Source organism: Triticum dicoccoides, chromosome 3B, assembly GCF_002162155.2.
Source record: "Triticum dicoccoides isolate Atlit2015 ecotype Zavitan chromosome 3B, WEW_v2.0, whole genome shotgun sequence".
Classification (NCBI taxonomy): Eukaryota; Viridiplantae; Streptophyta; class Magnoliopsida; order Poales; family Poaceae; genus Triticum; species Triticum dicoccoides.
Window position 1 is genome coordinate 522,342,543 of NC_041385.1, and position 6,759 is coordinate 522,349,301.

General features: G+C 44.8%; 1 long non-coding RNA gene and 1 other non-coding gene across 2 annotated transcripts; one reads left to right on the forward strand and one right to left on the reverse strand.

Moving 5' to 3' along the window:
* Positions 1-572: 572 nt before the first annotated feature.
* On the reverse strand, positions 573-2,114 carry LOC119281482. Its single transcript, XR_005138429.1, has 2 exons — positions 1,256-2,114; positions 573-1,007 (listed from the first exon to the last, which is right to left on the reverse strand). It is a non-coding gene; the product is annotated as an uncharacterized LOC119281482 (long non-coding RNA).
* A 289-nt stretch (positions 2,115-2,403) lies between these two features.
* TRNAD-GUC lies at positions 2,404-2,475 on the forward strand. Its single transcript has one exon. It is a non-coding gene; the product is annotated as a tRNA-Asp (tRNA).
* The last annotated feature ends 4,284 nt before the right edge of the window (positions 2,476-6,759 follow it).

Here is a 6,759-nt window from a genome sequence, read left to right on the forward strand (position 1 = left end):
CCGGCCCATGACATGGGAGGGCCACTGCTTCATTTTCATGTGTTTTTTGAGTTTGTTATGGGTCTATGTCAAAGGCAAACACATGTCGAACACACGTCTATGTTCCTTTGGGGTCACCCGTCCCTCATGAAAACTGAACACAAGTGTACAATGGACACACAGGTTTGATATCCCAAAAATCAAGAACTTTTCGAATTTTTGGTATATTTTTAATACTACATTCATATAGGGGTGTGTGGCACCCAAGAGCCACAAATCCTCGTCCATACGCATAGTAACATGTTCAGATATATGTATTACCATGAAAGGTACACACAATAACATTGATACTACAAACAAGCAAAACAAAAAAGAAACGCGAAGTACACACTCAATGCAAAAAGGTACACACAATTATATATGATAAGTACACACATGGTAGTATGGAACTACACATGCACTAACATGAGAAAAACACATGCTAACACTAGGAAGTGCACACTAATGTAAAAAGTGTACACTAACATGAAAGTACATACATGATAACATGAAATATATACTAATGCAAAAAGTGGACTCACCAACATGAGAAGTACATTTGTGCGCCAAATAAAATCACCGAAAGCTATTAACAAGGGTTCCAATCTCCGGCATACTTACACGACACAATGATAAAAACCATTGGCTAGGTATTAAAGGAAAACCATTGGCTATTTTAAACTCTTGGTTTATATACACACAAAATTGATAAAATCCTAAAATAATTCTAGAAAATTACGAAAACACTGATGCCAAGCCAGGTTCTTGTTAACCAATCTTTTTTTTGAGTTTTTTTTGTAGAACTACCTTTCCAGCGTAACATTTTGTTAGTTTTTTTAGAGATACCAATCTCACATGGGGAGCGCTATGCGTCTACCGGCAGATGTTTAGTAAACATCCACCACCTCAACATCTGTCGGATCTTCGCGCACGAGCCGTCCGATCAAGTTCCTCGCACGCGGCTCATCGGTGTCCCGACACACTAATTCCTGAAACAATAAACCAGTTGCAGAAACAACGGCCGCATTGCAGAAACAATCCTGAAACAATGATCGCGTTGCAGAAACAATTCCTGAAACAACGGCCGCGTTGCAGAAGCAATTCCTGAAACAACGGCTGCGTTGCAGAAACAACTACCATGTTGCAAAAATTTGGAGATTGCGGAAACAATTCTGAAACAACGGCCGTGTTGCAGAAACAATTCCTGAAACAATGGATGCGTTGCAAAAACAACTACCATGTTGCAGAAAACTTTGAAGATCCACCCTCGAACACCCGCACACGAAAGCGGCGGTGCCTCCAGCATCTCTTCAGAAAAGCTCGGCTGTGGGTGTCTCCAACATCTCCGAGCAGGTCCCTGATTGTGTGCGTAATGGAGAAGGATGGGTCGCTGAGGAAGGAAGAAAGAAGCAAAAGAAAACAAAAGATGTGGATGGGAGCAGTCGGACGAGAAGATAAGGCAGGATGCAAAGCGGTGCACACCCACTGGGACACGCGTCGCCCGTGGAAGACGGCGGACGAGTGAGAGAAAATCCGCCGGTTGACACCAAGCGTTTTCCATCTCACATTTTGTTAGTAATATAATTGGGTTTTGATCTGATTTATATTCTACATGTGGGCCTGAACTTTGAAGATGGGCTGCGCCATTCCTTAATGGGCCAGAGCTCGTTCATTGTGGTTTTCGGAGCTTGAGAAGTGTTGGCTTTTCGCACAAAGAAGAAATTGTTGCTCCACAGAAACACCTTCTGCGAGCAGAACATACAGCAAAAAGATACTACCACAGGATCAAGCTTCTGACGCGTGTCTCTCTACATATTGATTCAAAAGTACTCCTTCTAAGCAGTATCTTTTAAAATACTGGAGTAAGTCATTAATTTACCAAAAAGTAGCAAGAACTGAAATTTGGCAATCTAGCTCTCGCACTTGAATCCTACTACCCCTAGCATCAGCGGAAAAGAGCCTCTAAAGAGAAACCGATTCGAACTAAGCAGCAGAGAACAATGAAACTACACAAACTGAAGCAGAAGCTCAGGTGAGCTCTGAAACTACATGAACTTTACCAAGTAGAACAAGTAAGGGAGTGGAATAAAAGAAACCAGACTACTCACAGGTAAAAGCAACAAGGCTTCAAGTAGCGTCCGGAGGCTGCAAATCTGCACCGGAGAAGAGTGGAGAGTGGTCGCACAACCAGAGCAACCGAACATAGTGAGTCGGAAACTGGTAACGATCCAGTAGTAAAGCAAAGAGTGGTAGCTGGGACCTGGGAATATGCTACTGGGATGTGCGGATGCTCAGCGGACAGTTCGGAGACAGCTTTGATGCTCTGAATATGCTTTTGTAAGAATTTTAGATTACAAGTGACAGACTTGTAAAATCACCATCAAAGTCGTTGTAGTATAGTGGTAAGTATTCCCGCCTGTCACGCGGGTGACCCGGGTTCGATCCCCGGCAACGGCGTTTTTCACAATTTTTTTTCTAGTTTCTGACGCTTCGGGATTTCATTTTCCCTTCCAAGCACAGGATGAATCGTAAGACTGCCAGTACTACATAATTTGGTGAAAAGTTGTGCTCTCAATCTAGATCTTGTATATTAAAAAAAATAGTTTTTGTATATTAAAAAAAGAAAAATGGTTTAATGAACATACCATCAATATGATGGTCCTATTTGTAAAATATTAATGTTCGTGCACTCATACACACGCGCCCACACATTGTTTTTTTAGAAAAGGGGTATACCCCAGCCTCTGCATCAGAAAGATGCATACGGCTTATATTATTAAAAAACGAAATCAGTCTCAAAGTCTCCAGTAACTGAAAGTATGAAAAGAAAATAGGATGCTCAAGCGAGCCTAATCAAAAAGCCACAACCGGCTGGCAAATAAAATAGGAGCACTACATGCCTATCCTATTACATGACCGTCATCCAAATCGGTTGAAAATAATCTGAGCTACCATCTCCCATCGGGTAGACGCAGTAGCCAAACGCCCCTGGCCTCTGTCGGAGTGAGTAGCGACCACATACGGATCAATGTTGTGGCCCTGAAGATAACGCGCGCCCACACATACACCATCATTACAATTTAGCATGGAAGTGTAAATAATTTTAATCATAATAGCTTAATGAAAGAAAAATGGTTTGATGAACATACTATTTATGTGTGCATATTTGCGAAAGGTCAAATGCAATATTAGATAAACTAACCTTACAAGGATTTCTTACAAGAACAAAGAAATTATAAACAAGTTACTGAAGAAACCAAAACTATCTTCCTTTTGCACGTGAGCAATGCCCGTTGTCGTCTCCGGGCCTCCGTCTCACCGGAGCAATCTTGTTGAAACCCAAGAGCTTGAAGAAGCAACAACAAGGAAGCCTTCGGCGTACACAAAAGACACCGACAACCACAATTTGGACATATCGCCCTCCTAGAGAAGCTGACACCAGGGGAAGGGGGTAGAAGATAATCCCAACTGCGACCATAGTGAGGAGGGGGACACAATCCTCACAAGTTCCTTGACGGACTCGCATCTAACTATCCTTCATTGAACGAAAAAGGATTTGGAGAACAAAATCACATTGCGGCGTCTTCCAGTTCGTAGGACGTCGCCAGTGACATAGAAGAAATTATGAAAAAAGAGGCCCATTATTTGGCCCCGACCGAAGATACACACACCCACTTTCGGCGACGAACATAACTTTTATCATATTTTAATTAAAATATTATTTCTGTTATTGGGAGGGTTATTACTCACATCGAATGAAAAACAAATCATACTTTTTTCACCTTACTAATTAAAATAAGGTGATAAGTTTTTATATCATGTGATAGTTAGTAAGGTGGAAAAGTACCATATGCCTACAATTTTTTATGTTAGGTGATAATTAGTAAGGTGAAAAAGTATCATCTCTCATGAATTATTTGTATCATATCAAATTTATAATTTCTGCTAACATATGACTACAATTTTTTTACCATCAAACATGAATACCAAGGACCGATGTCAGCTATTCGCCATGGAGGGAGTATTACCTGATAAATTCATATACATTTAATATGTTAAAAGTTATAATTTATTCTTGTTGAATTATGTAATTGTGACATGGTGACACTTGAAACACCTTTGTGTAGTCGTTGTCACATTTTGAACCATGTTTTGTATCTATAGATCTACTTTCTTTTAGGGAGTATATAGCTCTATTTTGGGCCACAGAGGTACTTCCCTCCTCTTTTATCTTCCTTCTCATTTCAACATCTCTTTGTATTGGTCATAGGTGGCCTGTCTCTCCCCTGCTGGCCACGTGTTGCGTCCTAAGTCAATCATACTAAGATTTCTCCGGGGCCTAAGCGTCCTTTTTGACTTAGGGTTTGTACAATTGCTACCTTATGAGTGCCACGTAATATGTCTGCCGAGGTGGAGGAAAGAGAAAGCAGAAAAAAATACTTTTCATCTTTTAATTAAAAGATTACCCCTTAGAGATAATATTAAAAGGTAGCTATTGTACATCTATTGTTTTCTCTAGATTACATGGCATGATTAAGATAAGACCATCTTATCAATCACCATACATGCCCTTATAAGTCTATCTGTAAGGGCATATTTATCCCTAAGGTGTCTTGGTGATTGATGATAATGCTTTTGCGGACTAATCGTGTGCCTTGAGTATTTCAGACACTTCGTCACTAGGCACAAGATGGTTTGGTGCCCCTCGAAGACTATTGAAGATGACGTTTTTCTACATTTCTTTTCGGTGGATTTGAGTCGTAGGAAAGCCGTACTATTAAGAGGGGGTCCGCGTTGGAAAGGTTCGGGTGGAATCATCACGTACACGTTTACTCCCTTTGCACCACCTTTCCCTTTGTGCTTTGGAGCATCCTCCGTTTTCTTCATATTTTGCAAAGAGAAGGATTCCTAGTGTTGCTGTTCTGAGGCATGCGGTAGTACTACTCTTAGGAGCGGTAGTACCGCAGGCCCCCGCTGTAGTACCGCACGCCCTTGCGGTAGTACCGTAGGTGCACACGGTAGTACCGCTCCTAAGGAGCTGTAGTACTGTGGCCTCGGACCAGACTCAGTCGCTCGTGCGGTAGTACCGCCCCATGCGTGCGGTAGTACCGTGAGTCCTGGTCTAGCACAACAACATGAGCGGAAGTAGGGGCGGATGTAATTTTTTACATCCGCTCCCTGCGCGGTAGTACCGCATGCCAGGTGCGGTAGTACCGTGTCGGATATTTGCACTGTTTAATTTTCAGCGGAAGTAGGCACGGATGTATTTTTATTCATCCGCGCCCTTCCCAAGCTAGTCCAATCCGGCCTTGCGGTAGTATCGCAAGGGGGAGCGGTAGTACCGCGTCAGCGGCAGTACCGCCCTTAGCCTTTGCGGCTCAGGCCTGGACTAGCTCCTACCGTAGTAGCGGTAGTATCGCGGTCCGCCGCGGTAGTACCGTGAGCCCTTGCGGTAGTACTGCTTGTCTGGGGCGGTAGTACCACTTGTCTGTTGGGGAACGTAGCAGAAATTCAAAAAATTTCCTACGTGTCACCAAGATCTATCTATGGAGAGACCAGCAACGAGTAGAAAGAGAGTGCATCTACATACCCTTGTAGATCGCTAAGCGGAAGCGTTCAAGTGAACGGGGTTGATGGAGTCGTACTCGTCGTGATTCAAATCACCGATGATCAAGTGCCGAACGGACGGCACCTCCGCGTTCAACACACGTACAGCTCGACGATGTCTCCCACGCCTTGATCCAGCAAGGAGAGAGGGAGAGGTTGAGGAAAACTCCATCCAGCAGCAGCACAACGGCGTGGTGGTGATGGAGGAGCGTGGCAATCCTGCAGGGCTTCGCCAAGCACCTACGGGAGAGGAGGAGGTGTCACGGGAGGGAGGGAGGCGCCAAGGGCTCAGGTGTGGATGCCATCCCTCCCCTCCACTATATATAGGGGCAGGGGAGAAGGGGGAGGCGCAGCCTTGCCCCCTACTCCAAGAAAGGGGTGCGGCTAAGGAGGGGGGAGGAGTCCATCCTCCCCAAGGCACCTCGGAGGTGCCTTCCCCCTTTAGGACTCTCCCCTTTTCCTTTATCTTGGCGCATGGGCCTCTAGGGGCTGGTGCCCTTGGCCCATGTAGGCCAAGGCGCACCCCCTACAGCCCATGTGGCCCCCCGGGGCAGGTGGCCCCACCCGGTGGGGCCCCCGGGACCCTTCCGGTGGTCCCGGTACAATACCGATGACCCCGAAACTTGTCCCGATGGCCGAAACAGGACTTCCTATATATAAATCTTTACCTCCGGACCATTCCAGAACTCCTTGTGATGTCCGGGATCTCATCCGGGACTCCGAACAACATTCAGTAACCACATACAAGCTTCCTTTATAACCCTAGCGTCATCGAACCTTAAGTGTGTAGACCCTACGGGTTCGGGAGACATGCGGACATGACCGAGACGTTCTCCGTTCAATAACCAACAGCGGGATCTGGATACCCATGTTGGCTCCCACATGTTCCACGATGATCTCATCGAATGAACCACGATGTCAAGGACTTAATCAATCCCGTATTCAATTCCCTTTGTCTATCGCTATGTTACTTGCCCGAGATTCGATCGTCGGTATCCAATACCTTGTTCAATCTCGTTACCGGCAAGTCACTTTACTCGTTCTGTAACACATCATCCCATGATCAACTCCTTGGTCACATTGCGCATATGATGATGTCCTATCGAGTGGGCCCAGAGATACCTCTCCGTTTAC